Below are 26,187 nucleotides of genomic sequence, written 5' to 3'. Positions count from 1 at the left end.
AGAAGTGCAGTACGCTCTATGAAGGAATTTATAATGAATGAGTCTGTGCCTCCCATTGAGGGAGACCGAACGAGTACGAGAGCAACAGTACTGCCATTCTTTATCGCTCAATGGGGTGCCCAGATCTTGTTGCCACTCCAATCTAACTCGAAGAACCTCAGACCCACGAGTGGCTTGTAGACTGGAATACAATTTAGTGATCAACTTAAGGGGTTCTTCGATCTTAATGAGTTTAGTAAACGACTCCATAGCTTGCGGTTCCTGCAGCTCATCACCCAGAAGAGCCCTCCACAAGTGTCTAGCTCTAAAGTAATGAAACAAAGCAGTACCCGTCGGTGTCACCTCCGGCCACTGTAAGTCCTCCCATGATGCTAGTGTGCCGTCACGAAAAAGTCTCCAATTTTTTAATGTAACGCCTGCCGTGCTCCCGCATCTGCGCTCAGCGAGAACCACAATCCTCATTGAAGTGGCATTTCCGGGGAGTACAAAAAGGGTCCAGCCTGCATGTGTAATAACTTCTGCCATGCCTGTACCGTGACTGCAAGTGAGTCAAAGACACGCAATCTTCTAGAAGAAGGACGGGTGAGTACCTGGGGCAGGGAAAGCGGGTCCGCCGCATTCTTTTCCAGATATAAAAAGGGAGCATCTTGTGAACCATGAATCCAGTAGTGAGCAAATATACTGTTGGCGGCATTATTATAATTTCCCAAGTCTGGGGCACCCAAACCACTGAGCTCCCAAGGAAGAGTGAGCGAGTCCCACCATATACGGGGTTGTTTGCCGGCCCAAGCAAGTCGTATCAATTGTGTACGCCAGATTTTAAAAAGATGCTTGGGTAGGAGAATAGGTATGTTTTGAAATAGAAAAAGGAACCGGGGTACGACTACCATTTTCATAATAGCGATTCTGCCCATTAATGATAGGGGAAGCTTTATCCATTTATCTACATTCTCTATCAGCCGTTGTATGGCCCTGCCATAGTTTTCCTGAATCACCAGCGCAGGGTGGGTGTGAAATTGAATCCCCAAATACTGTAGAGCTTCGTATGTTCAACGCAGGAGGAATTCCATGCTAGGCTCTGTTGTGACAGGGGTGAGGGGGAATATAATGGACTCAGAGTCCCGAATGCCCGCCGAATTGAACGACCTCGTGTAATAAGGGGGACAGATTAGCTTCTGGGTTATAAACGTACAGTAATGTGTCGTCCGTATAAGTGAAAATATTAAGAGTGTACCCGGGGAATCCCAACCCTCTATGCGCGTGGTGTTCACGGAGGGTGCAAGCCAAGAGTTCTGCAACTATTGCGTACAGGAGTGGGGACAAAGGGCACCCCTGTCACGTACCACGTGTTATGTGGAATGACTGAGAGACTACATCCCCAATTTTCACCCGAGCCATGGGCGAAGAGAACAACACTGCTACCAGACGCAAAAAGATATTTCCGACCCCTATCTTCTGAAGAACTGCAAACCTAAACCCCCACTTGACAGAGTCAAAAGCTTTCTCAGCATCAAGAAACCCTTCTGCAGCTTTAACTTCTGGACTGAGTCCCTGTACCGCTCCAAACAAGGTTCTTAGATTGTGTGAAAGATTGCGAGTGGGGACAAATCCCGCCTGTTCCGGTAGTACGATGCCGGGTAACAGGGAGGCCAGTCTATTGGCAAGGATTTTGGTGTAAATCTTAGAGACAGGGGTCTATACGAGGAACAATTACTCGGTGACTTACCTGATTTTAATAGAGTGACTATGATGGCCTTGCGCATGGAAGACGGCATGATGCCGGACTCTGCTATTTCTTCATATAACGTTTGAAGGTGAGGGAGTAGGAATTCTTTGTAGAAATACACTGGAAGTCCATCCGCCGGGGCTTTCCCGGACGCCATTCCACTCCATGCCCCCCCGGATCTTGTCGGTTGTCAACAGTGACATTAAATATTCTCTGTGTTTGGTCAATAACCAGGGCATTTTTATGTATGAGAGGAATTCCTCTAGGGCAGCGCTGTCTGTTTGGATTTTCGAGGTGTATAAGTTCTGATAATACTCCCAAAAGTGTGTTACAATGTCTTCAGTGGTATTGAGCAGTGTTCCGCTGTCGTCTAACATGCCCACCATCTTATCTAGCTCCCTCTTGGGTCTTAATAATCCTGCCAGTATGGCACCTGGTCGATCCCTCTCCCCGTATAGTTCATCATTGGCAGTTTCCTGGAACTTCGTTAACTTTAGTTTTAGTTGTGCAGCGCTTTGTGTATTCCCGGCCGCAGACAGGGAACGTTCTAAGTGCCGAATGTATTTTTCCAGGAAGTTAAGCCTACCTCGAATGCCACGTAGTACTCCTGCATGTTTTGAGATCACTACCCCCCTGATGTAAACTTTGAATGTTTCCCAGACTACAGCAAAAGAAGAGACAGAACCAATGTTATTAGTAAAGAATTCCTCATTCGCCATTGCCAGTTCCTGCCGAAATACTGTGTCCAATAGCGAGTAAGGTGGAAAGCGCCACGTGAATGGCGGGATATGAGGAGCGTGGTAGCTAAGTGTTAAATGAACCGGGGAGTGATCGGAAGATGATCACAATCAATGACGCGGGACTCTAGTCTCCCAGAAATTAACCAATAGTCTATTCGGGTATGTGTGTCATAAACTGAGGAGTAGTGAGTGTAGCTGTGCGCGGTGGGGGATCTGTGTCTCCAAATGTCCAGGAGGCCATCTGTACTCATGATGTTTTGTAAGGCTATGGCTGCGGCCGCTGGGCATCTGGGTGGGCCCTTTGACCTATTCATATGTGGGTCTAAAATGCAAATAAAGTCCCCCCCCCCCTCCCCCCAAATTGGCGGGATACTCTGCCATTGTACGAGTTTAGCTGCTAAGGAGTCGTAAAATTGGGGGTCATCATAATTGGGGCCATACACTCCCACCAGCACAAATCGCAAGTCACATTTCGTACACAGCGCAACTGCGAACCTGCCCTGTGGATCGCTCAATAGGCCTGTCATCTCAACCCCTGCCTTTCTGTCGATCCTAGCATGTGACGTGAATACTAAAGAAAAGTAATTCCCCTGCAATTTACGGTGTATGTCCTGACTACATTCTAGGGCAAGATGAGTCTCTTGTAAAATTGCAATAGATATCGAGTGTCTTCTTATGTAGGCGCCTATTTGTCTAATTCTTCTACTGTTATTTAGCCCTCGGACATTCCAGGTGAGGAGCTGAAGACCCTGGGGTACCATACTGTCAGCGATCATGTGTCAGAGGTGACAACTGCCGGTAGCAGCTCGCTATGTCTACAGTAGATGCGGCATGAAGATCATAAAACAAAATAATACCTGTGCGTACATATATATAAAGAGCATTCCCTCCCACACCACGAATGTACACAACCGTCGCGACTTGATGCCTTCCTCCCATCCCACCCCAACCCATAATGACAAACAATAACCCCAGAAACATAGGAATGAAGAGTGTGATACACATGGGGGCAGATGTTGCCTTAAGTTCTAGTTCCCTCCACCACCATGACTATAGTTAGATCTTAAGCAAGAAAATCCTGCTACACTGTGAAGCAGCAAATAAACGGATCCCAGCATTCGGCGAGAGGTACCTGCAACGAGCAATCCGCAACTGTGCTAGGGATCGTGGATCAAGCCCCAATCTCTTGTCTCCCATAAAATGGGCTATAGCATAACAGTATGAGCTACCCCTTATGAAGCATATCACCCTAATTACCCATAGTGTCACTCAGTATCCTTTTCGATGTCCTCAGCAAAATAGTTTATGCAGTCACTCTTCTTGCGGGTGTTCCTCAAGAGGACTGGATGCTTCTTCTGCTTGGGACCGCAAAGTGGATGGTGAGCCACATTGTCGCGAACGTAGCTCTCTGTCCTTGATGGCCCGCAGTACAGCTTTAGGTTCAGTGAGAAAATCTTGCCGTCCATTTTAATTCGTAGTTTAGCTGGATAAAGCATACTGTATTCCAGATTCAGGTCCCAAAGCTTTTTTTTTTTTTGCTGGAATGAAGAGCCTGCATGCCTCTTGAACTTGCAACGTGAAATCCGGAAAGAGGGAGATATCTGATCTCTCGTGATGAAGCGATCCTAGCTCACAGGCTCTACGTAAAGCTGAGTCTCGATCTCTGTAATTTAGAAATCGTACGATTATTGGCCGAGGGGGGTGTACCGGGGACTGGTTTAGGTGACAAAGATCGATGCGCCCGCTCTGTGACAAAGATTTCGGAGAAGGTGTTCCGGCCAAGGAGTGTGACAAGGAGTTTCTTCAAATATTGCTCCATATTGCCAAAGTTGGTCGACTCGTCAACTCCTAAAATGCGCACATTATTCCGCCTTGATCGTGCTTCAAGGTCTTCAGTCTTTGCCTGTAGGGCGCGTAGGATTTTGTCTTTCTTTGTCGCAGGTTTCTGTATCTGCGCACATGACGTCCTCAATGTCGAAGACCTGTTTCGCCGCATCGAGCCGTTCCCCGTGCTTGTCCACACGCTCTTACATGCGGTCCATCCTAAAGGAAAGTGCGTCAATTTTACTGTCCATCTTGGAGAGGCTTCGTTGAATTGTGTGGAAGGCATGTTTCACGTAGATATCTGCGCCAGTTTCCAGGTCATCAGAAGCATTATCTTGCTCAGTAGGGGCAGAGTTCTTTGATCTTAGGTTTTTCCACAAATCAAAATTGAGTTTGGACTGAAGCTTATCTGTCTTGCTCATGTTGCAAGGTTAAAAGCTAGTCTAGATGAGCGGCGCCAACTTACGTGCTTGTTGTGAACACCGCAGTATCAGGGTTCGTGCCTGTTAGGTTCCTAATTCTCTGCATGTGAAGGGGACAGTTTGAGTCTCTATAACATGGGGTGCACTTATCCCCTATCGTTTCTGCTTAAACAGTTAGTGAATGTTCCCTTCAGTGATGCCGGGGGCAAGATGGCAGCAAACCTCGCTTGAAGGGGCCAACTTATCAAAGCTAGTGACCTCTGTGTCTGTAACTGTCAAGCCAGAGCCCCAGCGCTACAATGCTGTTAGCTCACTTTGAGGGGTCACCTACGTGCCTGCGGGCTCTCAGCAACATGTCTGGCAGGGTGCATACAATCTCTGGCACTTCAGGGGCATACAGCACCAAGCAGCGTCTCTCGCAGGAATCCCGTCTGGCGCCAGGCTCTCGCATGCAGGATCCAAGTACAGTGGGATGAGGTGGTGGGAGCCACTTTACACAGTCAGTGCCAAGTGTTATAGGGGCCCCAGTGTGCACAAGCTGATCTGGACGAATGCGTACTCCCTCCGATCACCACACACCTCAGGTCCGGATCACACCCGTTACTCAGTGGTCAATGCTGCGCAGTACAGCTGATACCTGCACTTCTTGGGGGCCAGCAGTCAGCGTCCCGTGCAGCCGTGTCAGATCATATCCCCTCTCAGGGGCCAGTCACTCCACAGCTACGCCACCGTCAGTGCGGGTCACAATGCTGATCGGGGGTGCTGCAATGGGTCACGGAGCTCAGCACCTAAGTGCATAGCAGTCAGCGGCTTCCGCTGTATCGCGCCGTTTTTCTTCCAGCCGGGCTAGTTTGAAAGCTCTGGACTGCGGGAAGACAATGGCAAGGTCTGAACAGATCGTAAACTGGATCCTATGCTGAATAATGACAGATTTATGGTGGCGATCGGGCGAGCTGCACTAACTCGTGGCCATCTTGGAGTCAGGCAAGCTCCGCCCCCGGCCTTTTAGCAATTTAGTCAAAAGTGTCCATGATGCATCAACATTTGCAGAAAGTCGCCCGAGCCCCTAAGGCCTGGCTTCAGTCTTACCAGCTCCGGCATTATGGTAGTGTTCAGCAGTACAGCGAGTGCCCTCTCCTCATCGCTCCTCAGTTGCGGTCCTGTATGGCGACGTTAGGCCGCTCGCAATGGATGCGACAGCCCCTGGTGGTGTAGGCTGTTCCTTTAAAGCAGCACTGCCGGTTGGGTTCCAGTGAACGCAGCTGCTCCTGCAAGGTGGACAAAAAAGGTATGTTGCTCTTCACCCTAGTGGGGAGGGGGAGCTGGTGTGATCCTCTGACTCCTGACTGGAACTTAAATGAGGGTGCAACGGTCTTGCCGGCATCTCAGCAAATCTCGTGGACTTAGTCAGAAACCGATCACGGTGTACAAGCTTGACCCACTCATCGCAGCCTGAACTCGTAACTCAAAGTGGAACTGGCAGCTTCTCTTAGCATACGGGGTTGCCATCATACGCCCGATCAGGGTGCAGACTCTCCTTACACGATTGTCCTCCTTATGGCAGCACTTCCTAACCTACAGGTTTGCCGATCTCTGCAGTCTCAGGTCCTGCGTACATGGCCTAAACTCAGTTCATTGGTGACCCCCCTCTGGCATATGGGGTCACCACAGTGCAGAGGTGTGGCTTCCTGCTTCCCATCCAGGACTTCCAATACAGTTCAGAACACATGGCCCTCTCCTGACATGTAAGGGTGGCAGAGAAATACTGCACATGGGCAATGGCCTGATTGGTGCACAGCCTCACACCTCCCTCAGGGAATCCTGTACAGTGCTCCCCACTGGCGCTCACACCCTCCAACGCTCTCCTCTGCCTCACAGGGCAAAATGCTCTTGGCAAGCAGGCAGGCAGGCGATGGTACTACAGGCTCTAGGGCAGATGATATTGGTGTCCTGGGTGATGTCCCCTCACCTAGCATGGAGACTAGCAACCCTTTGCCCCTAGTCGTGGTGACAGGCAGAAGTCTTGCAGAGCTTCCCCCTTTTACACAGCAAATCTGGCTACTTGGCAGATGACAAATATTTGTGGACACAACATCCCCTTTTTAAAGTCCTTTACAAGACACCATATGCTAGTTAGGGTCTGGGTCTTTGAAGTTTTATGATTGGGTCTTTTGAAGTGGGCACTTCTCCTTTTGATCTTCCTTCATGAAAGAGGTCCGCCACAGAGGGCACAACTCCAAAGCTGATTGACCACAACCTAATTAATGGGAGTGACCAGAGTTCACACCTGGATGTCAGCCCCAGTGATATGTGCATCAAAAGGTTAATCCCAGACCCCCAGCCCTACTCTTTATGATTTTGTTAGCAGCTCCATCTTCCTTCCTGCAATGTGTCCAGGCCCCTTCCCTGCTGATCTATCACTGAATCAAAGAGCAGTCTTTTGATCTGAAAAGGAAGCCTCTTCCTTCCCTTCAGTGTGCGGTCCCACCCAGCTCACAGGAATGCAGCAATCCACATATCTGTCTGGGGGGATTCTGCTCCTCTACATGTCTTAACCAGGCAGGCCGGGCTTCCCAAAATGGGACTCTGGATCCTCCATGTAATGTACCGTTGCAGGCACACACATTCAGTGTACCTTCCTAGGACACTTTCTGTTCAGCAATACCTCTGTCTATTGTACACTCACATGTACCCATGCATCCAGCACACACACTCTGCATGCACTGTTCAGCAAAGAAGTTTTCTTATCTGTAACCAGGGGGTGTTAGAACCCATGCACTGCTAGCACACACACACACACACACACGTGTTGTGTGCGTGCTGCACAACTCTTCATCCTTCATGTATTGTACTCCACATAAGTCCATATACCTCCAGCACATGTGGTCCCTGCACACTCGGTCCACAGCCCTACACTCTCATTTTAGGTATTCCTCTCGGGCGTACATACACCCATCCCATGTACTAACCACACATGTACTGCACCATCCTTCTACTGTCCTTCCCAGGCACACATACAACTAATGCAGTCAGTACTCCTGCGCTGTGCAGCACTCCACATGTACCTGATGTAGGCCAAGGGTGAGTTAAGCACACAGCAGCGGAACATTTAAAAAGATGCGTGAGCCTGTAGCTCCCGCGACACAGGGTAAAAAGGTCCTGTTCACTTTTACTGACCACTACAAGGTATGCTCACACCAAAGCATTTGTGCTGTTTAACACCTGGTGAAGGCAATAGCGTACCACTAGGAATGGAGGGCTTTGGGCGCGCTCCTGGACCAACAAGACTGTTATCCATGAGACAGGCCTATGTCCTGGTGCACACACAGGATCCGAGTTCTTCTATGACAAAAATCATCAGCAATAGGGATCCAGACCAACAGTACAATTGGGTACTCCGGGCAGGAGTACACGTCTCATATCATGAAGACGACTTTTCTGTCCCAACACATCAGTAACATTTAGGAGGGGTATATGTTGGTTACACGGTACATAAGAGCTATTTAGGGACACTGCTCACCAAGTGAGGTATCAGACATGAGTTCGGGTGGCCAGTCATGGACCAAGAAGTGGAGAACATTTTGAGAGTTTGTGCGGTTTGCAATCAGATTGACAAACAATTGGTGATGGGTGAGCTTCAATCTGAAAGTTGTCCCAATATGGCATTGGAGAAGCTGGAGTGGGTCTTCTTTCGGGCCGTATAACATTGTACATAATAAATTGAGATATGCTACACTACTACGGATTATTGTTACCCCACTGTGGTCAGTTATATTCTGGGTAGAAACGTACACATATAAATAATGCAAAACAAATCCTATTCAGCATTGTTGGTGTGCGTTCTTTACATTGACCACTAGAGGGCAAACAAGGATGGTATTAAAAATGCATTCATTCGTGAGGTAAGTACACAGAATTGCTTATGGCTGAAGTAATTACAATTCACTTGTGATTCAACGGATCCTTTAAGAGCATTTTCAGCTTTACAGCACTTAAGTCCTATTTCTTTGGAATGGATTCTTACAGGCATACAAAAACCCCAATCGAAAAAGATCATATTGTACAAGATGTGGAACTCGAAGCTTTAGACGTGGTTCATCTTTGTTAATAAATTTGTTTCCCCAACGTACAATGTGTACCTGCAGCCGAGTGCCCTGATGTCTTCTAAATATAGCCCCTGCTGAGGGCTATATCGGTTGTTAAATGCCCTGAACCGGAGTTTTACGCCCGAGCCTCAGGCCTCCGTTAGTGTTTCTTTCTTCCACAATGCCATAGTCCATAGAACAGGCCTACAAAATGTACCCTCAACAGCAAAAATTATGCGTATAATTTCCAACAATGAATTATGTTGCAAGTAGCATAATCGCACTCGGGGGGTCATGTTTGAGTTGCTTGGTTTTTGGTTTTGCTAAGCAGAGAGAAAACTGCAAAGCTGAAGGAAAATTTTAAATCCTTAGCAAAGGTTAAATGTTGTAAACTTCTGAGGTACATGGCCGAGCTGGCTGTAATCTTTGCACCAAACTTGCCTTACCTTTACTCAGCGGCGGTTCCTCTGCTATGGCGTTGGAGCGCCCCCCCCCCCCCGCACCCTCCTCCCTGCCAGCGCCCTCAAAAATGAGAAAAAATAAAACGATAATAAAAACTGGTTTAAAAAACATTTTATTATCATTTCATTTTTCTTCTAAGTGACTGTGTGCCAGTCTTGGGGGTGGGGCCAGTGGAGTGAACCTACTGGAGGGGGAGTGGTGGGCACTATTATCAGTGCGCATGACGTTTTGGCCAGCCGTTTCAGGGCGGCCAAACCGTCATGCGCACTGAAGCTCTCTCCAACCCGAACTGCAATGCTGGGTTGGAGAGAGCAGGAACAGGCTCCCAGTCTGTCTGGGAGTGCAAATTTACAGCCCTCAGGCCAATCCTGAAGCTGCTCTCATGCATGCGAGCAGCTTCAGGATTGGGCGCAGGGCAGTCTAGGAGCCTGTGCCCGCCTGCAGTGGAGAGGAGCAGAAGAGCACTATGCTGGATGGCGGCAGGTACGTTCTTTTTTTCTTTTTCCTCTGTCTTCCCCATACAGCCCCCCAACCCACCTCACCCCTTTTCCCTGACATGAGCCACTCCCGCCTGTGCTAAAGAAACTGTCCATCTTAGACCTGGCAGTGGAATAAGGACCATTCATGAGCTCCAACCCCCCCCCCCCCCCCCCATTTAATCAAACTGTGGACAGGGTCTCCTTTGTTTCTGAAAACTTAAAAGGCCTTTAGTATGAGTGAAGTGTGGGACTGTGCCACAGCAGGACCGTGGAGGTGGGGAAGGAGGGCTTATTTACACTCCTAGGAAGCTGGACCCTACATCCTCTCTTGTACCTTGTTACCACTAGCCCCTTTTACAGCATTTGGCGGTAACCGGTCTATTCACAGAAACTTAAAGCAAGCATCTTCAATGGGACCATATCCTCAGAAGTGTAAGCCAGTGCTTTATTTCTGCTTTTTGGGAGGAGAAACTCTATATAAAAGGAGTAGGGATTTGTTTTCTGATGTTGGTCCATTTTTAAGGTTCTAATTTGAATATGGTATTTTTCAAGAATTATTGTACATTGATTAATTTTATTTATACTATGTAGCGCTTACCAGCCCCTTGAACCTTTAGAGGATTTACTCGAAAAACAATATTGCCAAATTTATTTTAAATTTATTTTTATTCATTTGAGTTTAATATAGTACTGGCTAGACCCGGAGGTATCAGAGCACTTTACATAAGGTTCCACAAAGTTACAAGTTACATCAGTTACCAGGAAAACGTTTCAAGAGCGTAGAAGATGAAATAAATGGAGTTTAGAATGGTAAAGGGGTATGAGGTGGATAGGATGGCGAGACGAAGGAGAGCCTGCCCAAAGTCAGGCTGGGTAGGTGACGGCCGAGGGGGAAGTCCACGGCCCATCTCCTTTATAACTATCAGGTAGCTCCACCGGGCATCAGCCAAACAGCCAGGTCTCAGCGAGAAAACAATTAAAGAGTACAGAGGAGGGATAAATGGAGCGTAACGGGGTGGAGTAAAGGGGTAGGAGGGAGAATACAACGGAGAGATGCAGTAAGGTCTGCCCAAAGTCCGGCTGGGTAGGTGACGGCCGAGGGGGTAGTCCAACCGCCCTTCTCCTCTTTAGCTATCAAGTAGCTCCACCGTGCATTGGCCAAAAACCTAGGTCTCCAGGGTCAGAGGTAGGTTCACAGATTCAGTATCCTGATGGGTAAGCCAGAAGGGGGATGTGTTCGAGGTCTGGTTGATGCCCACTGTCGTGGTCTGGGTAGGGACCACTGTGGCAGCCATCTTGAGGTCAGGCAAGGGATTCTGACCTTGGAGTTAAGATCAGCCGGTTCCCATTTTAGTCTTTCACTCGGGCAGGGGGGGGGGGGGTTGTTGTGCAATGCAGATGCGAGGAGCTCTCTGGCCCCACTGCTTGCTGGGGCATCCAGGCCAGGTATCTATGACTAATGGTGCTTCCTCTCCGGGTTCTATGCTGTGCACATTCGGGCTTCACGGTCATGAGTGAGTGGCAGCTATACATTTCAGATGTCCCTGGAGGCGGCCATCTTAGGGTCAGCCATTGGTTATGGACCTGTAATTCCCTCGCGTCTGGTCTCCATGGTGCTTCCTCAGAGGTCTTGGGGGGACTCCTACTTGTGACTGCTTTTTTTCATCTGTTGCCCCCCCCCGGTCTGCTGCGTGGGCGTTCTATTTGTTTGGGTGCTTCGTCCGCCATCTTGGGGTCAGGCGGCATGGAGGGGGCTCGTTCCTGCCCCCCTTCTTGCTGTAACACCTCGCTGGCCTTCGGGGAAATAGGGGAGCCCCACTCTCTTCCCCCTCGGTCCACAGACTCACCGATCGCTGCAAGGCCCGCCCAGCTCACAGGGAGCTTGATCAGGATCTGCCCGCCAGTGGTCTGCGATGGTCTACTGCAGTCCTCAGTGCAGAAGCCGCTCTCAACCAGCCACGGTAGGTATCAATGTAATGACTTCCTCCCTGACTCAGCATTCCGTTCGCTCCGCTTACTTTAAAATACGGATCACGGGGCCGCCATTTTGTTTTCCCAAGGCGAGCCCCACATCAGCAGGGTTCATTAATGTTCTCTCTGCAGCGCGGGGGCTCCCAGCCTTCAAGAGCGCTCCCGCTGACTGCCGTGATGACCCAGTGCCCGCTCCTATAATTCAAGGATGTCAGTGCCAGTCAGCTCCGTTTACGCCGCTGGTTTTAGAAGACAGATCGCGGGCCACTATTTTGCTTCCCAAAGCTAGCCCTGTAGCGTCAGTTTGCAGCAGTGTTTTCTCTGCAGCGCGGGGGTTCCCAGCCCCAAGGTGTGCTCCTTCTGATTACTGAAGTATTCCGGTGTCCGCTCCTGCTGTCCAAGGCTCCTGGCGTCCGCCAGCTCTGCCCGATAATTATCGGATTATCGGTCCGGCCCGCGGAGCCTCCCTAGATGGCGGCCATTTCAAAGCCGGCTCCTCCTCCTTGGGGAATTAACACGGAAAGAATACAATTGAGAATAGGGTTCAACCATGTAATGGTTTTACTGTTCATGGGTACAACGGAAGTACCTATTATGCAAAAAGGAAGTTTTTGAGCTGTATCCCAAGTAAGTGGCAGGGCCTCTCTTTCCTTCTTTTTGGGTAAACCAGGCATTACTTTAATGTCACAGGTTCTGAGGGATAGAATTCCATCACTTTAAACCATAAAGGTGGTGGGACCTTCCTTAGAAGTAGTGCCAACTCATTGGGCGGATGACACTTATTCATTTCAGAGGATGCGCAGATGTCACCTGTTCGTTTTCAGAGGACGGACGGATGTTGCTTGTTCGTATTCAGAGGATGGGCGGATGTTGCCTGTTCATTTGCAGAGGATAGGTGGATGTCGCTTGTTCGTTTTCAGAGGATGGGCAGGTGTTGCCTGTTTATTTCTAGAAGATGGGCGGATGTTGCCTGTTCGTTTTCAGAGGATGGACGGATGTCGCCTCTTCATTATCAGAGAATAGACAGATGTCTTTTTTATATTGAGAGGGTAGCTGTTCCTAAAAAAAGATAGAAAGATCTGCTGTGTGTGCTCTGAGCTTGGTTGGGTCAGAATGAGTGTGGGGAATTTCTCCTTTGAATTATAGTGCCCTCACACACCCTTTCAGGTGTCCTGCTTCATCATAGGGCGTTGCTCCTCGTGGGGGTGGCGCTGCAGTCCCCCACGGGCCCCGCAAGAGATCATTATCCCGGCGCGTAACGGAGGAGGGGTAGGTTTCCACTCTACAGACGACTGAACACATTTTCTCTGTCGCCTAATCCGAACCGCTGACGGAGCCCTTCCCTTTCATCTCGTAGGGTTGGGTGTAGGTTTTCCAATAAGAAGGAGCACCTACCAGCGCCACGACGCATTTCCCTTACTATGAAGGTACTATTGGTTCACAGAACCTTACTTTCACTGGAACCTTCTCTTTTTCATATACTTTTTAGATTCACCTGTATGATTCGGTCCTGACGAAGCGCAATCGGATCCCTTATGGACCTAGTCTGAAGCGCGAAACATGTTGACCTTTTTTTTTCTAGAATTCTCACTCCCCATTCACTCACCTATCCTGAGAGCTGCAGTACATTTTATATCTGCCCTCATTATATTGTACTTTTGAGGACCTCCAGGATCTTTTTTAATCTATGCTAGATAGAGCCGTGAATAAAGGTCTTGGTCTCTACCTAGTATTTTTAACGCACCACTCACATCCCTCATAGACATACCCACACACCCCCATGAACAACTGCGGCGTCTCCTAAAAAAGAACTCCGACAAAGAGCCCTCTTGCGGGGCCCGTGGGGGACTGCAGCGCCACCCCCACGAGGAGCAACGCCCTATGATGAAGCAGGACACCTGAAAGGGTGTGTGAGGGCACTATAATTCAAAGGAGAAATTCCCCACACTCATTCTGACCCAACCAAGCTCAGAGCACACACAGCAGATCTTTCTATCTTTTTTTAGGAACAGCTACCCTCTCAATATAAATACGTGATTTTGAGGGAGCGTGGGTACTGGACCTATTTTCTAATTATGCTCCCGGTCCCCCCCTCTTTTTGTTGATGACTGAATAGACAGATGTCGCCTGTTGGTTTCTAAAGGATTGGCGAATTTTGCCTGTTTGTTTTCAGAGGATGGGCGGATGAAGCTACCTGGCTGATGAGTGGAACAGACTTGAAAGATATCCTGGGCGGACTTGTCCTCTACTGGGTGCACTGAGCAGAGCATGGTCCAACAGGGAGCCTGTGTAGATCCATAGCAATATGATCCAGTCTAGTAAGCGAGAGGAATGATCCCCAGCTCTGTGCTCTCAGCAGGAAGACAAAGGTCAATGGCCTATTAGTAATCAACGTAGATCACTCCTCGCCAATCAGTACATTCCACAAGGTTGGGAGTATCTTGTGAACAAGACGTAAGTGGGAGGCATCAACTTTTACAACAGTGTATTATTTTGTTACTCAAAAACAAGGAGAGAGCAAGGGAAGGAGAAAGGGGTTGCGTCTGTATCCCCTGTATAATGTATGAATCAACAATAAAGGATGAACCCAAATATGTGAGGTACAGTCACTGTTAGGCAGTGTTGGGGACCCACTGGATTAGTTAAAAGACCCCTCACACACCAACCTAGTTGGTGTCATGCTTCATCATTGGGGTCCCAACCGGATAGCCGAATGCCCCCCGGTTGTGCTACGACGCCTGATTACAGCGGAGCTGGTGTGGTGCAAGAGTGTGATGTGATGTGGGTTAAAAATATCTCTGAGAATTCTTGCCTTTCTATTTTTATTACTGGCGGCTCAGGATATGATTAAAAAATCCTTCGTGGTGCAACTAAAAATAGAAATTAGTTATCTGGTAGTTGTCTTATGTGATGGGTCTACATGTTTCAGCCCGCGGTGGTGTATGGGAGGGGCTTTCTTCAGGACCGGTGAATGTGGTGAGTGGCAAAGTGTGAAGTGCCACGTGAAAAGTGAAAAGAGAGTACCAACACACGTGCTAAGGTGTGTGGACTATGGTGTCTACGTACTTACGGACACCAGAACGTAAAAAACCTGTAGGGAAAGAAAGAGACAGCACACAACATGTGTATATATGTCACAGATGGATAATCAGCGGTCATTCAGCAAATGCAATCTTTTGTGCTGTGGTTCGCTCAGTGGGTCTGGCACGTGAAGGTAACTGAGGATGAACAACTGCAACTGGCATTATAACACCTCTACCACCTTCGTTCTGGACTGTGCCACTCTTGCCCTCAAAGAAAACTTCTTTGAATTTGAGGCAAAACTCTACCTCCAGAAGTATGGTACTTCCATGGGGAGCGTCTTCGCTCCAAGTGTAGCGGGTCTCTACGTGTACGACTTTGAGACAAAATATCTTCTCAACAATAACCAACCACGCATCCCCCAAATCAAATTCTATAAGCGTTACATCGATGACATTTTACTGATTTGGGAAGGCACCAACGATTCTCTAGCCACCTTCTGTGAATGGCTCAACACATGTGATCCTAATCTTCGCTTCACACATACCTCGGACAGACACCAGACGACATTCTTGGATTTGGACATTGAAGCAATAGCAGGAGGACTCAAGAGCAAGACTCATTTTAAACCCACTGCTCGCAACTCCTTACTGCATTTCACAAGTTTCCACCCTAGATCTCTCCGTGAGAACCTTCCATATGGCCAATACCTTCGGCTCCGCAGAAACTGCAGTGAAGTTAAAGATTATAAAACATAATCCAAAGACCTGAGTCTAAAGTTACACCAACGAGGTTACCCTGAACGCATAACGAAGCAAGCCAACAAAAGGGCCAGAAACCAGAACCGTGAAGGACTGATTGAAACCCACAAGCGAGAACTGACCACACCTCCACTCACATGTGTGACCTCATACAACACCGTGAACAACAAAGTCTCACAAATCATCAGAAAACACTGGAAAATACTGAAAACTGGCAACTTCAATTGGGACCCTCCCCTTCTCTCCAACAAGAGAGCGAGATCCATAAAAGACACCCATGTATCTACTAGACCCATACCCCCTAAAAGACCAACAAACACGGTCTTAAACGCGTGCCGTCTCCCTAACATCACAGGCCATTTTCCATGCGGAAACTGCAGTGTGTGCCACATCACTGAGACCGCTAAAAACCTTGACCTAGAATCGGGAAAAGTATGGGAACTACGGAAACACACCAATTGCAACACAGAACATGTCATATATCTGATCGTCTGCCCTTGCAACCTCGCGTATATCGGCATGACGACCCGGAAAATCAAAACTAGGATCTGCGAACACCGCAGCACGATACGTTGCAAGAAAAACACAACCAGAATGACCAACCACTTTCTGGAGACCGGTCACACAACCAACGACATGAGATGGGTGGTCATAGAGGCTCTAGACCCCAACTTGCCCCACATCCAGAACCGCCTTCTTGAAAAAGAACAGAGATGGATATACCGCTTATCAAGCCACATCACAGGATTGAACGACAACATACCCTGGAACAGCCTAAGCAGATCATAACCCCCAGATGCCCACGCATCTCACTTTCAAGTACCCCGTTGCGCCCTCTTCCCAGGAGTGCATAATAACCCCACCATACAGTACCTATGTGGAACACTTCCCCCCGTTCCGTACATCTATTCAGCACACATTCCGGGTGGCCCAATTAATGGGGCCTGACTCTTACAGCCAGGCTGACACCACTCTGATGCCACCACTCTGATGGTCACATGAGACCACTCTTAGTTTCTTGCCCGCTTTCCATTGTTTAATCTTTAATTTTTATTGTTTGCTTGCCCTCTTGCATTCAGTGCCACCCAAACATTGGCCACGTTTTGAAGTCCGCATCTGCCGGGTGAGGACTGTTTTATTTCAAAGTCCACTCCACACGCCTCGCGCCACATCGCGCATGCGCGCAATTTTCCTCCTGATACTTTCTTGCACATGCGTGAGGTCGGAGGCACTCTCCCTCGCACATGCGCATACCTTCAACAAGCGAGGCTACGCCCACGACCGGCTCACCACAGACACGTACTCCATGGAGCCAACAGCTATATACTCCTGAGCACTCGCTGTCCTCCTCCAAACCATCCGGGACGGCGGGAGACCAGCACAGGTTTACGGCGGGTGACGCTCTGATATCAAGTAAGGTCGCGTGGCGCACATCCCATCGAGGCCCTTCCGTGAGCACTACGATGCCACAGCTCACAAGCCTCTTACTCGCACCATTTTATTTTTCTTTATTTTACTTTACTCTTCTTCCTCCTTCCCCAGAGTCTGCCAGAGGAGCGCACTCCTCCCGGGCCCCGACCAGCTACATATGCTCAGCCATAGTGTAATTATATTATATTTTTTTTACCAAGCGCTTCTTTCCTTTTAATTACCACGTATAGATATATCCTTACGCCACAGCTCACGCCTAATGCCGGCTGTCTCACTCGAGCCTCCACAGCGGCCAAGCTCCACAACCTTTAGTTCCCGCACCTAATTTCATGGTGAACTTAAACTGACTTTCAGACAACCCTCGGTTGCCACTAAGTAAGCATGTGTAAAACGCACAGTTCTTGCATAGTTTTTAGCCTATAAGTTAACCAGCTGCTGCACACGCCACAGCATGCAGCATGCGCACTATCTGTTTTCATTGCATCCTCAGGTACCTTCATGTGCCAGACCCACTGAGCGAACCACAGCACAAAAGATTGCATTTTATAATTGCTGAATGACCGCTGATTATGCATCTGTGACATATATATATGTGGTGTGCTGTCTCTTTCTTTCCCTACAGGTTTTTTACGTTCTGGTGTCCGTAAGTACGTAGACACCATAGTCCACCCACCTTAGCGCGTGTTGGTACTCTCTTTTCACTTTTCACGGGGCACTTCACACTTTGCCACTCACCACATTCACCGGTCCTGAAGAAAGCCCCTCCCATACACCACCGCGGGCTGAAACATGTAGACCCATCACATAAGACAACTACCAGATAACTAATTTCTGTTTTTAGTTGCACCACAAAGAATTTTTTAATCATATTCTGAGCCGCCAGTAATAAAAATAGAAAGGCAAGGATTCTCAGAGATATTTTTAACCCACATCACATCACACTCTTGCACCACACCAGCTCCGCTGAAATCAGGCGTCGTAGCACAACCGGGGGGCATTCGGCCACCCGGTTGGGACCCCAATGATGAAGCATGACACCAACTAGGTGGGTGTGTGAGGGGTCTTTTAACTAACCCAGTGGGTCCCCATCACTGCCTATTATTTTGTTACCACAGCATTGAAAAGGTGTCCTTTCTCAGGCGAGTTGTTAGTTACCTACAGCGGTATCTGTAGCATGCACAGGTAGTGGGAGGAGGGGAAGTGAATGAGTTGGAGGGAGAGGATGGGTAAAACGAAAAAATGTTTTCCTTTTAAGAGTTGATAGATTTTTCCCTATTATAATATGTTAATAGATATTCTGAAATTAAATTATTTCTCCCCTTCAGACTCTTTGGAGTCAGTTCCTCACATTCTATTTCTGCTTCAAGGGTGGCTCATCCTGTTTCAGTGCTTATGGCAGCACTGGAGGAGCTTATAAAAGAAAATGAAAAGTATCGGTGTGAGAAGTTGGCCTGATATATGATGTCACTAATTCTAGTGTACACCTTGTATCAGTCCAAACAACCCTTATGGTGATTGGTTGTAAAGTCAACCTTATAGACCAGCTATCCTAGTGGTAGCATGGACAAGAGCAGTCTTAGGCTAAACTCTGAATGGCATGTGAAGCCAGCTGTTATACCATATGTAACCCCTTGAATACCAAATGAAAGGACACCACAACAGATATATATATAAAAAGAATGTATTTATTCTAGTCAAACCCTCAGCACTCTTTATGAGATTCGAGGTAAGTACAACACAGTCTTATTTATGCATACATTAAATCACACAGGTAAGTAATACAGTTAGGCCCTAGGGGCCACGCAAACCATATACTAAGTAAGTGGTATAAGGACCACTGTCACGAACACAGGATAGGCCTAGGCCTAGGGAATCGCTGGGGCTACACTACACTACCAAAGGTTAGGAAGTGGGAGGCCCACGGGATTCAGGTGTAGAGTGGAAACACTCACGCGTAATGCGTAAAAGTCGATAGAATTACTAGTAGTTAGAATTTAACAGTTTTAGGACACTTCTGGTATAGCTAGAAAGTCGAGACTCGGAAACTAGACCCTAGGATAGTCAATACCCTTGTGAGCACCGGAGTACTCAAGTTACCTAGCCCACGGGCTGCGGGTGCATAGGTGTGAACTTGCGTCGGGTTTCGTCGTGGACTTCTATGGATGCCTGAAGGAAAGCTGCTGACAGGCAGTCAGTGAAGAGTGTCCGGTGGATCCCAAGGTGGGGATCAAGAAGGAAGGAACCTGCAAGCAGAAGGGACAGAGTCTAGGTCACCAGCCAGGAGCCGGGAAGGAACCAGGAAGGAACCAGGCGATGTCGTGAAGATGCAGGTGAAGAGGTGAAGCTTGTCGCAGCAGCCACGGGTACCAGGAGATGTCGAGGACAACCAGGACCAGGAGGTGAGCTGTCCCACGAAGGCTCTTGCAGTCAGCGGCGTCGAAGTCGAGTCAGAACCCAACAAGCCTTGGCAAGCGGAACCCACGCAGGATGGAGGACTTGCTTCTGGTGCAGACCAGGAAGGTCTGGGGTGCTTCTCTTTCACAGAGGAGCGGATGCCAGTCTGGAGGAGCCGGACCAGCAAGATGAAAACAAAGGTTCGTCGTCACAGAGGTTACTAGCCAACGGGCCAGCAACCGGACAACACGTCGAGCAACACAGGTGCAGAAGGGCCCCATGCAGAACACGTGAAGTGTGGGGAGCTGGTCTTCGTTGCAGATGGTGCTCGGGAGTGGGGCTTCTCAATTCCCCAAGCACAGCCTCGAGGGAGCCTCGGAAGTTGCGCTAGTCAGGTACTAGCTACTTTTCCCAAGTTGCCGGTCCCACGTCCCTCGTCGCCTCCACGGGTCTCAGCTTCGCTGGAGATGTGGATCTGGTTCAGAGGTGTCTGGAAGTCTTGGTGCTGGTCAGTCTCTGTAGTCGTTCCTCGCAGGATTCAGTCGCAAAGCAAGCAGCGGTCGCTGGATGGTGCCTGGTTGCCCAGGGTGGTCACTCCTTGGCCACAAGGGAGATTTCTTCAGTCTTCTTCCTGAGGTCGAATGTCGAAGGTCCAGAGTTTCTGCTCAAGTTGCAGATTCAGGTTAATCTAATTTAGCAGGGCCCAACTAGCTACTAATATACTGGGCTAGTGGGCTGGGCTACCTGCAAGGTCCCTCCTATGGGTGGGACCAGGAAGGGGAGTGGCTACACCCCCTTTCCTTTGTCCAGTTTCGCGCCAGAGCTGGGGCTGGAGTGCCCCAGCACCGGTTTGAACTGGACTATGCATGGAGCACCTTGTGTGCCCCAGGCATGTCTCATCCCTTTCAGCCCTCCCTGCCCCAATACACTAAAGTCTGTCTGGGGAGGTGCTAGCACCTCCCCAAGCAGGAAACCTATTGTCCAGGCCTCCCTGGCTGGGAGGGCTCCCAGCAGCAGGAGGTCAGACTTGTGTCTGTGGCAGCAGCATCCATTTTGTGATGCTGAGGCTTTGGTGAGAGTTAAACATCAAAGTAGGATTTTAACATGTCTCTCCCTCTAGAAGGGAGGAATAATATCCTCCTCACCAGAAATGGTATGGGGGTATTATACCAAAGTGTTAGACACCTTACACTACATGTTTTGATAAAGCCAAACCATAGTTACCATAACCGTTTAAGATTATAAGGTACTTTAAGCGTATATGGTAGGCTATATCATAGAACAGCTATAAAGACATGGTTCCGAAAGCTGCAGACAGGCTCAGCTCATGCTAGAGCACCATCTCACATGTTACCAAGCACTCTGCCTCCAGGATTGTTAAGGCCTGCCATAGGAGTGGCTCACAGGTACACATTTGTCTATTTTAAGGGTAGATATAGGGATACTATATCTAAGCAAGGGGTGATTACACGACCTTGCCCCAGCTGAGTGATCAGCCAGTTGTGTCTGATTGGAAGGCCAGACCAGGGGTGGCATAATACATGCTGCAGCCCTTGGGAGGCCTAGGGTACACCTATGCCCTGGGTACCTAGGGTACACTGTACAGGGTCCAATAAGGTGATCCTTACTAATTGGGTATGTACCTAAGGTACATGGAGTCTATTTTAAAGAGAGAGCAGACAGCCTGAGACCCTGAATGGCAGGATCTCAGGCCAACTAAGTCGAAAAACCAGCTAGACACTAGGCAAAAAGTTGGGGGTAACCATAGTCAGTTATCCACCTTCCTACAATCGGTCCTCCAGGGCCTACCAGACTGCTGATAGGAAAACAGAAACAAGTGGATGGAGCTGCCCATGCTGAATGAGAACTGCACAACCCCTGCTTCATCTACTTCAATGAAAAGGGGGCTGTGTCACCTCCGAAGCGGCGTAGGACAACAGCTCCTCCGACTCAGTCCCCACAGTACCTCTCAGGAAAAAAAAAAGTGGGGCAACTTTCCCAGCTGTGTGGGTGTCCACGGGGTCCAACACTTCTGAAGTGTAGGCTGGTGCGACTTCCTTTTGCCGGGATCCATGCTGACTGGTTCCTCCTCTTGCCTGCTCTCCAGCTCTTGTCTGCACTACCGTTGCGGCGCAGGTTTGCCAAGAGAACACGTCGGTCCTGGGCAGCTATTCCCTTAAGGGTGCTGGTCTCACCGCCTAAACACGAAGTGTACACACATTAGTGATGGTAGGCAAGCAAGAGACAAATAACAGAGCTCACCCCACGCTTACAAGTATGCAGCTTAAAACCACTCCCTGCTCTCTTACAAAAAGCAGCACTGTCCTGGAATCCTTCAGATATCCCACTTGAGAAGGGAGGGGGCCAGCCCACCTGTCCCTGGAGGTATTGGGGGTATGAAGAGGAGCAGCAGGCAGACCAGCACATAGGGTGACTGGCAGCAGAGGGCAGTCCCTCTATTAGCCCAAAAGGCAGCAGGTCAGCACAACAAAGCAAGTAATCCAAGTGGTAGCACACCAGTTCCTCCTAGCAATGTGCAGTCTGTAGAGCCATCACCATCTGGTTACTAGTCCACTCCGTGTCTAAAATCATGGGGTCAGAGCTCCTGTACTTATACTCAAAAAGTCTTTGATGGGGAGGTAACTTCTAAAGAAACTTAAAAGTGCGAAATACCCCCTTTAAACCCAGCTCTGGCTCCAGATGTTCAATAGTGGGTAAGCGAGCTCTTTCTGTGAGAGCAGGACACAGCCTATACAAATGTAAGTGCGCCCCACCACCATCCCTCCAAGCCCAGGAAGACCATTCAGTATGCAGATGTAGCCTTGTTGCACATATCCTCCCTGTGTGATGGCTCTCTGGAAAGTATTCACAAAGCCTAGCTGTCACTCTGCCCTAGACGTGAATTGGAGTCTGGCTGCGAAGCACAAAGTAATAAGCACATAGAAATACCCACTTTCTAAAAGTGGCATTTCTACAATAGTAGTGATAAATCCACCTACACCAATAAGCAAGATTTATCACCACTATTCCAAACATACCAAAAATGGCAACACTACTCCTTTCAGATCAGAAATTACCACTAACAGACATATAAGGGAATTCCCAATGCTAACCTATGAGAGGAGCAGCATTCACTGTAGTACAAACAAAACAGGGTGTTTATCACTACTAGACATGCCACACTATAAAGTCCCATGTCCTACTTTTTACCTACACAGCATCCTGCCCATAGGGCTAACTAAGGCCTACCTTAGGGGTGACCTATATGTAGTGAAAGGGGACTTTCAGGCTTGGCAAGTCAGTGTCGTAGTAAACTGCGCAGGCAGGCCCTGTGGTGGCAGGCCTGAGACAGGTTTGAAAGGCTACTTCTGTGTTTGGCACAAGCAGCACTGCAGGCCCACTAGTAGCATTTAATTTACAGGCCCTGGGTCACTGTACAAGAGACTTACAGGTAAATTAAATATGCCAAACAGGCTTAAGCCAAGGATAGAGCACATGCACTTTAGCACTGATCAGCAGTGGTACAGTGCCTAGAGGCCAAAAGCCAACACAAACAGGTCAGAAAAAATGCAAGAGGAAGGCAACATTTTGGAAATAACCCTGCAAAAAGGACCAGGTCCAACACTGCCCCAAGAACCAAGAAAAGAAGCAAGTCAGGTTGCCCGGGTGGGACTAGGCAAAAAAGACTAGCATAAAAAAATAACAAAGAAAAACAAAAGAAGACATGGGGCAGGAGCCCTGCACATCAAAGCAAAGCTGTGACTAGAGCAGTTCATTACTTAAGCACGCCACCTCGTGGGTGCGCCCAATAATGCCTTGCAGGGCTAAAAAAGCCCAACAGTTTTACTGCATATGGTGGCTTCAGGATGGATGGGGCATCACCAACGTTCTAAGAGTTGTAAGGGCTGCAGGAGTGCAGCAGCACCCCACCAAGGAAGTTAACCAGTGACCTTAATTTTGCGGAGTACAAGAAATTATGATCCCTCTCCCTGGTTTCTCAGACCACATTTAAGCACGTTGAAGGCTGGATTCTTTGTTCTACAGCCTGAAAATGCAGCAATCTGTATTGGTTGGTTCTATGGCTACATATATTATGTTTTGACAATGCTTTAGTTAATGCTTTATTTAAATGTTGCTGTTATTGCTCACAGTAATGATTTTTCATGAAAGGTTGTGAATGTTTATTATAATAATTTCAGATGGGTGCAATCCATTATTAATTCTAATGATTGCAGATGGATTATAGTTGCTGAAGTCAGTGATGCATTGTAACATGCGACTCTGCTCTTTAAGTGTGGTAACATTGATAAAGCCGATAGGCCTTCTTGATATAAAGTGACCCCCGCCTCCCTATGGTTATGTGCTATATTGTATGGGAGGTGGATACTGTGATTGAGGCCAAATGTAATGGCATCAAAGTTATTTCCACTAGCATAATTGTAAATTACTAAGTAGGCTTAATTAGTGAGTGGGTAATCACTGTACCTTGTCTTTTCTAAAGAAAAGGCCCAGATTGGACAATCGTTTGAGTGTTGACTGTGTGCCAATGAATGGAGATTACTTGCCCACATCACTTCACCTAAGTAGGCCTTGGACTGTGCTGCTTTGCTTCCCTGAGAGAGTCAATGGGGTGCTTGGTTCCCAGTGAGGGGGTAATTGTGGAGCCATTATTCTGCACAATTAAATCCTGGTTTCCTTAAAAATAACATATAAAAACATACTTTAGTTCTGCAACAAACTACTGTTCAGAAGGCAAAACAGGTGGCACAATTGCCTGTACTGTTCCATGTCTAGGTGGGCATGAAACACCCTTGAGTTCTACCTTACTCTGCTCCAAAGGACTCAAAAAGGGCAAGAAAAACCTAGTAAGGAGGCGTGAATGTCAGTCATTGTGAAATGAACAGTTACAAGAACAGAGAAGGAAGTAAACGAGGAAAAGTGTGCCACCACAACAGAGTTGCAAAAGACCTGCTTACCTATAGGAGGAGGGAGTAACAGGAAATAATGAACTTGTTGATGCTATCTTATCAAGATAAGGCGCCTTAGCAGAGTCCGGGACACTGTTAAACCGCTAGTATGTACGAGGCAATGTGTCCCTAAATGCCACCCAAACACAGAGGTGAAATAAATAACTTTTCAAGTAAATATTTTTGGGGGAGTCTGTAGTGCAATCAAAACCATAAAGGTTTATTAAAATAATTCAAGGTGCTATATAGAAGGCAAAAATAATACGTCAATATGCATATCTAATTAATATAAGTGATTAACTTAGGGCTAAGTCAAATGCAGCAAGAAAACGACATGAAGTCAAGGCAAAAATATTCCAAGTCCAAAACATGACACAAACCAACTAGGGTTCAGTCTCCAAAGTCAGGGACTTTGAAGTCTGGCTTACCACCAAAATGCATCATTTATATAGACCACTCTGCAATAGAAGTTAATTGATATCACACAGCCTGCATAGAGTGAGCAAATGCAGCAATGAACTGACCAATTATAATGCAGAAATATACAGTGTCACCATTCTAGCGCTAGCTCCTAACTGAATATTAATCTACTCTATTCTAACCTAATGTCATCAGAGGTGGCAGTACAAATCTAGTTGCACAAAAAATGGAAATCTCATAAGCAATGATACAGGCAGGAAGAGCCTTGAATGTTGTGAAGGCTTCCTCCGTAGTTCTTCAACAACCGTATGTAAATACAGAGCACCAGAGCACCTTTTGGTTAAGAGTGGTGTCAGAATGTGAAATGAATACACATTTATTTATTTTTAAAACCGAATTTCTTTAACATACGTCACACTGCATCTTACGTATTTGAGCTGGAAACAGAATAGACAAGTTTGGTTCTTGCCACCCAGCTTATCTGTATCTATTACAGGGTATGAAGCTCACAAATCCTAAAACAGTGGCTCGTATGCGGTGAGCAACGTTTGCCCATCCAGGGCAGCAAGCGAGCATTTGTGCCATAAATGCAACTGAAAAGGTCCACCTGGCCAACCAAGACATCTCAATATCACAAACCCCACTGTGCCCAGCCCCCTTTCACCCTGCCAGGTCAATGGCCCAGCGAAATGTAATAGGAGGCAATCAACACCCTCCCCCGGAGCACACCGTCTCTGACATTTATCTCCAGAAAGCCACAGGGGCACACGAGTCCGTCCCGCACATACAAGGTGCTCCAAAGCTGAAGGGCACTCATGGTTCTAAGTCAGCACCCATTTTCTTAGCATGCAGCAACTAATTCGACTCTCCATCCGCGTCATCATCTTCCCCTGCCTTCAACGCACCTGTTAATGCCTCCCAAGCCCACGCAAGTTCCATAGATACTTCTCGTGTAAGATGTGTACATTTTTCATTTGCACATACTAACCCTAGTAATCACTAGGGGAGGGAACCAGAGGCTACGAAGTATTCAGGGTGAGCGGACCTCCAAGTAAGACCGATCCACACAAAAAGAAGCTACCCTAAATGAGTGTCTGATTCTAAGGTGGAAAAAGGCGCACCACGCCTTCTTCTGTGGGGTGTTGGGCATATCAAAAAATTGGAAGGACTGTCCTCACACACCACCAGGTGTCATGCTTCATCATCGGCAGTCCTCACTCACTAAAAACCACGTTTGTTAGAGAGCGGGCCTTCATCTGGAGACAGGGAGACACTTCTACAACTAAGTGGGAGCCCGTGCAAAGAAGTGAGTGATTTTAAAAATTAATGCAAACTCCACATGTAATTTTATTTATATGGAGTTTGCTTAATATTCAAAGCTAGGGTGGGGACAAAAGGGTTTCGTACCCCATCCCCATCAGTGTCGTCAACATGTTTCTGCTAAAGTGGCCACTTTGGCAGAAACATGTTGATGACACTGATGG

The 26,187-nt window shown here is 48.0% G+C and overlaps 1 protein-coding gene across 2 annotated transcripts in view; it reads left to right on the top strand.

Moving 5' to 3' along the window:
- TMEM44 (transmembrane protein 44) overlaps positions 1–26,187 on the top strand; it is a 198,792-nt gene that overhangs the window by 153,324 nt on the left and 19,281 nt on the right. The gene's annotated exons all lie outside the window — the stretch shown is intronic.

This window comes from Triturus cristatus, chromosome 11, assembly GCF_964204655.1.
Source record: "Triturus cristatus chromosome 11, aTriCri1.1, whole genome shotgun sequence".
Classification (NCBI taxonomy): Eukaryota; Metazoa; Chordata; class Amphibia; order Caudata; family Salamandridae; genus Triturus; species Triturus cristatus.
Note: the sequence above shows the minus strand (reverse complement) of the source record. Positions and strands in the feature narration are given on the sequence as shown.